Genomic DNA, 9,101 nt, shown 5'->3' with positions numbered 1-9,101 from the left:
ATGCTGGGATTACAGGCGTGAGCCACCGTGCCCGGCCTTGAATTCTTATATGTAAACAATTTGATGGGAATGTTCCATCATAAATTGTAAATTGTTTATATGCCAAGGTAGCCTTAATTTGTAAACATTTCAGTACAATGAGATTCTATTGCCTCTGGGATGCTGTTTGATTTATATTTTGTTGAACGTTTTTCTCATAGGAAGAGAAACCTATGACTTCTGTATCTAGATCATTTGTTACATTAAAAAGCTGCTCTTTCAGCATTAGAGCTATAAATGAATGTTATCTTGGGAAAACAATCTAGTCTTTAGCTGTATGAACTGAGGCAGGTAGATCACCTGAGGTCAGGAGTTCGAGACCAGCCTGGACAAAATGGTGAAACCTTGTCTCTACTAATAATAAAAAAAATTAGCCGGGTGTGGTGGCACATGCCTGTAATCCCAGCTACTTGGGAGGCTGAGGAGGAGAATCGCTTGAACCTGGGAGACGGAGGTTGCAGTGAGTTGAGATTGCACCATTGCACTCCAGCCTAGTTGCTAGTTGCCTAGTGACATTGTTGCCTTCATAACATCATAAGGCAAAGCATTACTTTTTCTATGTTTAGATGCACAAATACTTAACATTGTATTACAACTGCCTACAATATTCAGCATAGTAACATGTATAGGTTTATAGCCTAGCAGCAATAGGCTTTACCATATAGCCTAGGTATATAGTAGGCTCTACCATCTTAGTTTGTGTAAGTACATTTTATGATGTTCACACAACAACAAAATTGCCTAACAATGCATTTGTCAGACTGTATCCCCATCATTACGAAACACATGACTGTCTATATAACCAGAAAGCTACATAAGTAGGTAGGTAGATAAAGTTCATGGATTGGAAGGCTTGATATTATTATTATTATTGTTACTTTTGAGACAGGGTTTCATTACCATCTCCCAGGCTGCAGTGCAATGGTGCAATCTCGGCTCACTGCAACTACCCCTTCCTGGGCTCAAGCAATCCTCGTGCCTCAGCCTCCCAAGTAGCTGGGATGACAGGTGCATGCCACCACGCCTGGCTAATTTTTATATTTTTTGTAGAGACAGGGTTTTGCCATGTTGCCCAGGCTGGTCTCAAACTCCTGGACTCAAGCTTTCTGCCCGCCTCAGCCTCCCAAAGTGCTGGGATTACAGGTGTGAGCCACTGTGCCTGGCCAAGGCTTGATATTATTAAGTCAATGCTACTCATATTGGTCTAATTTATAGATTCAATGCAATTCCAGTCAGAATCCTAGCAGGTCTGTGTGTGTGTGTAAATTGACATGTTGAGACTAAAATGTATGTGAAAATGCAGAGGAACTACTGTAGCCAAGCCAACCTTGAAGAACAAAGTTGAAGAACTTACTTTACCAGATTTCAATGCTTAATATAAAGCAACTACTATTAAGATAGTGTGATATTAGCATAAAGACAGACATAGACCAGGGCCAGGTGCCGTGGCTCATGCCTATAATCCCTGCACTTTGGGAGGTCGAGGCCGATGGCTTACTTGAGGTTAGGAGTTTGAGACTAGCCTGGCCAACATGGCAAAACCCTGTCTCTACTGAAAATACAAAAATTAGCTGGGCGTGGGGGCATGAGCCTGTAGTCCCAGCTACTCGGGAGGCTGAGGCAGGAGAATTGCTTGAACCCAGGAGGCAGAGGTTGCAGTAAGCCTAGATATCATCACTGTAATCCAGCCTGGGTGACTGAGTGAGACTCCATATAAAGAAAACAAAAAGAGGGTCGGGCACGGTGGCTCTTGCTTGTAATCCCAGCACTTTGGCAGGCTGAGATGGGTGGATCACCTGAGGTCAGGAGTTCAAGACCAGCCTGGCCAACATGGCGAAACCCCGTCTCTATTAAAAATACAAAAATTAGCCAGGCGTTGTGGGCACCTATAATCCCAGCTACTCGGGAGGCTGAGGTAGGAGAATTGATTGAACCCAGGAGGCAGAGGTTGCAGTGAGCCAAGGTAGCACCACTGTACTCCAGCCTGGTCGACAGAGCGAGACTCTGTTTCAAAAAAAGAAAAAGAAAAATAGACATAGACCAATGGAACAGAATACAAGTCCAGAAATAGACCTCACAATCATTTTCAGCTTCATGTGATTCAATGGAGATGAAATAATCTTTTCAATTCATTTTGCTGGAGCAACTGGGTTCCATGTGGGGAAAGAAAGGAAGCTTGGCTCATATATCACATCATATTCAAACATTAATTTGAGATAGATTCTAGACATACATACAAAAGGTAAATGTCAAAGCTTGTAGAAAAAAATAGGAGATTGTTATGATCTGGAACAAAACACAAAACCACTAATAATACTTCATTAAACTTAGGAACAAGTCCATGTATTCTTATAGTTATTCTAAGCAGTATCTTTAAATCAAGCTAGTCTTCATAATACTGCCACCATTATCTTGAAGTTTGTAGAATTACCTAAACTAACATTTTATTATTACGCTCTCAGCTTTTTATCAAAGGGCACTATAGGAAACATTCACATGAAATTATTACTGGGCTGAGCATGGTGTCTCATGCCTGTAATCCCAGCAGTTGGGGAGGCTGAGGTGGGAGAATCACTTAAACCCAGGAGTTTAAGACCAGCCCAGGCAGCACAGTCAGACCCCGTCTCATAAAAGATTAAAAAATTAGCTGATGTAGTGGTGCATGATTGTAATCCCAGCTACTCAGGAGGGAAGATTGCTTGAACCCAGGAGGTCGAGGCTGTAGTGAGCTGTGATTGCACCACCATACTCCAGCCTTGGTGACAGTGAGACCCTGTCTCTAGAAAAATTAAAAAAAAATTATCACTGCATTTGCTGTAGATGATTAACACTTTAGTGTTTACTGTGCACTAGGCACTATTCTAAGCTCTTACAAATATTACATCATTTGGTCCTCATGACTCCTATGAAGTAGATAGTATTCCTACCTACATTTTACAGATGAGGACACTGGTGAAAAGACATTAAATTACCCAAGGTTAGTAGCCAGGGACTGCCACATAGCAGGGATGGAATTTGAGCATACTCAGTCAGCTAGGGCTGCCATAACGAATGTCCACAGGCTACGTGGCTGAAACAACAGAAACTGACTTCTCACAGTTACGGAGGTAGAAGTCCCAGATAAAGGTCTGGCATGACTTGATTTCTGGTGCGTGCTCTCTTCCTGGTTTGCAGACAGCTGCCTTTTCATTTTGTCCTCACATGGCCTTTTCCTCAGAGTCCATGAGGAGAGAGAAGAGTGAGCTCTCTGGTGTCTCTTCCTATAAGGGCACTGATCCCAATGGATCGGGGCTTCACCTTCATGGCCTCATTTAACCTTAATTTTTTTTTTTTTTTTTTAACCCAAATACAGTCACACTGGGCTTCAACATGAATTTTGAGAGAATACATATAGTAAATCCATAACCATTCCATCACCCAAAAATTAACATCCTTCTTGCATGCTGATACAAATGACCAGATCTCATGAGAACTCACTACCATGAGAACAGTACCAAGGGAAATGGTGCTAGAGCATTCATGAGAAATCCACCACCATGATCCAGTCACCTCCCACCAGACCCCACCTCCAACACTGGGGATTACATTTCAATGTGAGACTTTGGGGCTGGGGACACATATCCACACTGTAACAAATGGAGAAATGAGAGTAGAGAAAATAACCAAAAACATTGGTGGGAACTACCACATGGTGAAAAACTCCAGGAAAATTCCAAGCTCAGGGCCAATAAATTCAGGAAGTCCTTTTTCATGCCGGTATAATAGATGCAGCAAAAGACAACTTACACAGACTCCAATTAAAATGGTGGTGGTAGGGAGAATTCTATAGTGGAGAAAAAAGTTTGGTTGGTACCTGATTTTTAATAACGATTGTGAAAGCTATGAAGATAAATCTGTTGAATTTGTAGTTCAAATTTTTGTTATAATTGTAACTGTGTTAATTGTTAAAAGGACACAAATTGAATCACTCCTCTGCCTTTCTTCTATAACATTTCTGACCAGACTGGATGTGGTAACTCAGGCCTATAACCCCAGCACTTTGGGAGGCTGAGGTGAAAGGATCTCTTGAGGCCAAGGGTTGCAGGCTGCAGTGAGCTGTGGCTGCATCATTACACTCCAGCCTGGGCAAGAAAGCACGACACTGTCTCGAAAAAGAAAACAAAAATCTAAGGCCTGGCATGGTGGCTCAGGCCTGTAATCCCAACACTTCTTCTTTTTCTTCGTTTTTTTTTTTTTTTTTTTTTGAGACAGAGTCTCGCTCTGTCGTCCAGGCTGGAGGGCAGTCACGCGATCTCGGCTCACTACAAGCTCCGCCTCCCAGGTTCACGCCATTCTGCCTCAGCCTCTCGAGTAGCTGGGACTACAGGCGCCCGCCACCACGCCTGGCTAAAGTTTTGTATTTCAGTAGAGATGGAGTTTCACCGCCAACACTTTTTCTTTTCTTTTTTTTTTGGGCACCTGGGCTGGAGTGCAGTGGCACAAACATGGCTCACTGTGGCCTCAACTTCCTGCACTCAGGTGATCCTTCTGCTTCAGCCTCCCTTGTAGATGGGACCCCAGGTGTGTGGCGCCATGCCTGGCTAATTTTTTTTTTACAGGGTCTCACTTTGTTGCCCAGGCTGATCAAACTCCTGAGCTCATGTGATCCTACCCCCTTGGCCTCCCAAAGCACTGGGATGACAGGCCTGAGCCTCCACGCCTGGCCAATCCCAGCACTTTGGGAAGCCAAGGTGGGAGAATCACTTGAGTCAAGGAGTTTGAGACCAGCCCTGGCAAAACAGCAAGACCCCATCTCTACAAAAATAACATTTAAAAATTAGCCAGTCATGGTGAAGCATGCCTGTAGTCCCAGATACTCATGAGGCTGAGGTGGGAGGATTGCTTGAGCCCAGGAAGTTGAGGCTGCAGAGAACCATAGTCGTGCTACTGCACTTCAGCCTGGGCAACAGAGTGAGACTCTGCCCCCTGCCTCAAATTTTTTTCTGATGAAGTAGTGTGATGGACAATAAGAGAGTTTCCATTCCATGCTTCATTTTTGTAACTTATTCATCGATCTGACCTTCTATTTAATGGTATAAGGCCTTGAAGCAATTTGAAACAACAGCCTTGTGTAGGAAGCAATGATTCATAATTCTATAGTTCTGAGAGAAGCCTGATAACGTTTATCTCTTTTTCTCCATCTTATCTCCTATTCTGTCTCCCACTTTATTGGGGGAATAATCCCGCTTTTTAAAACACCAAATCAGGCTGGCTGTGGTGGCTCTCACCTGTAATCCCAGCACTTTGGGAGGCCAAGGTGGGCAGATCACCAGAGGTCAGGAGTTTGAGAACAGCCTGGCCAACATGGTGAAACACTGTTTCTACTAAAAATATAAAAAATTAGCCAGGCCTGGCAGTGCGTGCCTGTAGTCCGAGCTACTTGGGAGGTTGAAGCAGGAGAATCACTTGAATCTAGAAGGCAGAGATTGCAGTCAGCCAAGATTGCCCCACTGCATTCCAGCCTGGGCAATAGAGTGAGACTCTATCTCAAAAAAGAGCAAATTAACCTAAATATCAAGTCGAGAGATGCTAGGGATGATCCTCCTTAAAATTAACCACTAAAAATTTTTAAAAAGTATAAAGGCAAATTGAGAAATGAATAGATCCAGATTTCGCATTATCCATCCTATAGCGGTTCCAAAAGGAGAAAACACAGATAATTTGGAGGAAGAAATACACAAAGAAATACTAAAAGAAAAATTTCCAGAGTTAAAGGAGACATGAGTCTTCTAATTTAAGAGGCCTATGGAATACCAAGCAAGATACATGACAAAGGTTTCAAACTTGGAATAGATCAAAGTAAAATTTCAGAATTTTAGATTTTATTGGAACTTTAGATTTATTTATATTGAGAAAATAACAAAACAAGATTGTCTACAAAAGAACTCCTCACCAATTAATATTACATGCAAAAAAGATTCTGCAATGTCTAAGAGAAACTAATTTTGGCTGGGCACAGTGGCTCAAACCTGTAATCCCAGCACTTTGGGAGGCTGAGGTGGGTGGATCACTTGAAGTCAGGAGTTCAAGTCCAGCCTGGCCAACATGATGAAACCGTCTCTACTAAAAATACAAAAATTAGCCAGGTGTGGTGTGGGCACCTGTAATCCCTGCTACTCGGGAGGCTGAGGCAGGAGAATCACTTGAACCTGAGAGATGGTGGCTGCAGTGAGCTGAAATGGCGCCACTGCACTCCAGCCTGAGTGACAGAGTGAGAGTCTGTCTCTAGTAATAATAATTTTGACTTTAGATTACCATACTAAGTGTGTTAAGGTATGGTTTCATTTGGAGAAATTATATAGATAGCTTTTCTCTAAGTGTTCCCTTGGCCTTCTTGCTTTGACTGAAACCTGGCTCTTCCCTGAGGACATTGATCGCCCTGTAGCTTTCTCCAGTGATGACTGTTTTCTCTCCCTTGTACCACTGGGTTTGGAGTCTAGCTGGAGGTTCTTATTTCACAAATAGATAAATAAATAGAACAGAGAAGTCAGTTAGCATGTGAGAGGTTTTCTCGCTCTAGGTAGATTCTTTGAGCGATCACTATGTCGACAGACACAGATGTTTCCTTTTCTTTGTATGATGAAGATCAGGGATCCAAACTTACTCAAAAGCTAAAGAGGCACCATTCACCCCCATTGGAATGGCAGGTTTTATAGCAATTGTTGCATACGGATTACACAAATTGAAGAGGAGGGGAAATACTAAAATGTTCCATCATCTGATCCACATGCGTGTGGGAGCCCAAGGCTTTGTTGTAGGAGCAATGGCTGGGTTGGTATGGGCTATCGGGAATTCTAGGCAAAAACTAAGCCTTAGAAGAAGAGATGCTGTCTTGATCTTGTTGGAGGAGCTTGCTTTAGTTAGACATCTCATTATTGAAGTTACATATTAATGTTGAAAATAAACTATTTGAGCGGGTTAAGATGGTAACAGCATTTTGAATATTGGCTTCCTTTCTTGCAGGCTTGATTTGCCTGGTGATTGAATTACTAGTGACTAAGTTTACTAGTAGGTCATTAAAGGAAGTAGAGTTAACATAAAAGATACATGTCACCTAAATACACTTCAGAGTGTTGAAATGTCCACCTTGTTAAACTGTTAAGATGAAATTAGTTCTAAAGAAGATAGTAGGCCGGGCGCGGTGGCTCACGCCTGTAATCCCAGCACTTTGGGAGGCCGAGGCAGGCGGATCACGAGGTCAGGAGATCGAGACCATCCTGGCTAACACGGTGAAACCCTGTCTCTACTAAAAATGCAAAAAATTAGCCGGGCGAGGCGGCGGGCGCCTGTAGTCCCAGCTACTCGGGAGGCTGAGGCAGGAGAATGGCGTGAACCCGGGAGACGGAGCTTGCAGTGAGCCGAGATCGCGCCACTGCACTCCAGCCTGGGCGACTAAGCGAGACTCTGTCTCAAAAAATAAAAATAAATAAATAAAAAAAAGAAGATAGTAAGCCAACCCTGAAGTACTGCCAGTTTGCTGCAGAATCTCACGTTTTGAATATTATGTAAGAGTGCTATTTGCCCAGTTAATTTAACTTTTTCCTGCCTGTCTTGTGGACTGGCTGGCTCTTTTAGAACTCTGTGCAAAAAGTGCATGGAATATAACTTGTAAAGCCCCCCACAACTGACAGTATCTGTGTGTGTGTGTTTAAACCCAACCTCAAAAGCTTACAATAGAGCTGTATAGTAGTTGTATTAAAGAATCACAGTTGTAAACACGAGAACAACTGATGGATTCTAGTTTAGTTCTTTTGTAATTGCATAATTATATTTTTGCTGCTGTTACATTAGAATAATTTTTAAATGTTATCTTGAAATAGAAATATGTATTTTGGTTGGGCACTGTGGCTCATACCTGAAATCCTAGCACTTTGGGAGGCCAAGGCGGGTGGATTACCTGAGCTCAGGAGTTTCAGACTGCCCTGGGCAACATGGTGAAACCCTGTCTCTACCAAAAATATAAAAAATTAGTCCCAGCTACTCAGGAGGCTGAGGCATGAGAATCGCTTGAACCCGAAAAGTGGAGGTTGCAGTGAGCCTACATCGTGCCACTGCATTCCAGCCTGGGTGACAGAATGAGACTCTGTCTCAAAAAAAAAAAAAAAAAAAGGAAAGGAAGAGATGTGTATCTTAAGAGCTCACGCAAAAATAAATGAACACTATTAAAACGTGTATGTTGCTTATTTTCTCCATAAAAACTGTAAACACTAAACAAATTACCTATAATGGAATTAATGACTTATAAGCAAACTAGTTTGGCCAGAAAGTATACAGAATTTTTTTTGTTTGTTTTTTAGTTTCACTCTGTCTCCCAGGTTGGAGTGCAGTGGCACAATCTCGGCTCAGTGCAACCTCCACCTCCCAGGTTCAAGTGATTCTCCTACCTCAGCCTCCACAGTAGCTGGGATCAGAGGCGCCCGGCGCCATGCCCAGCTATTTTTTGTATTTTTTAGTAGAGATGGGGTTTCACCATTTTGGCCAGGCTGGTCTCAAATTCCTGACCTCAGGTGATCTGCCTGCCTTGGCCTCCCAAAGTGCTGGGATTATAGGCGTGAGTCACCGTGCCCTGCACACAAACTTTTATATACCATGGAATGCTATTATACTTGTGAAATTCTCTTGTCTACCCTGAATTTACATTCCATGGTGATAACATGGTATATGTACTGTTATGAAAGTGACCATGTCCATAAATAGAAAGAAATCCCATAACTCCTGCTACATCACTTCTACCTTTTGCAACCATTTCCATTACACTAACTTCTGTCCTGCTGCTATGGAAAAGCTATCTGGACTCCTAAAAAATCCCTGCTTGCCAAACAAAGAACACACCAGCTCACCGCTCTCTCCTGCCTTATTTTTTCCCTCATATAAGGTTCATGAGGGCCATAGTTTTGTTTGTTTTGATTTTCTCTGCTTCTAGCATCAAGTACTGTGCCTGGCACACTATACAAGCTTAGTCTTTAATGAAAAAATACAAATTAAATCTGTATATGGGCTGAGTGTGGTGGTTCATGCCTGTA

General features: G+C 42.6%; 1 pseudogene; it reads left to right on the top strand.

The window, feature by feature from the left end:
• Positions 1-6,608: 6,608 nt before the first annotated feature.
• On the top strand, positions 6,609-6,894 carry LOC112621511 (annotated as a pseudogene).
• Positions 6,895-9,101: the final 2,207 nt, after the last annotated feature.

The sequence above is a fragment of the Theropithecus gelada genome, chromosome 3, assembly GCF_003255815.1.
Source record: "Theropithecus gelada isolate Dixy chromosome 3, Tgel_1.0, whole genome shotgun sequence".
NCBI classification, from domain to species: domain Eukaryota; kingdom Metazoa; phylum Chordata; class Mammalia; order Primates; family Cercopithecidae; genus Theropithecus; species Theropithecus gelada.
Note: the sequence above shows the minus strand (reverse complement) of the source record. Positions and strands in the feature narration are given on the sequence as shown.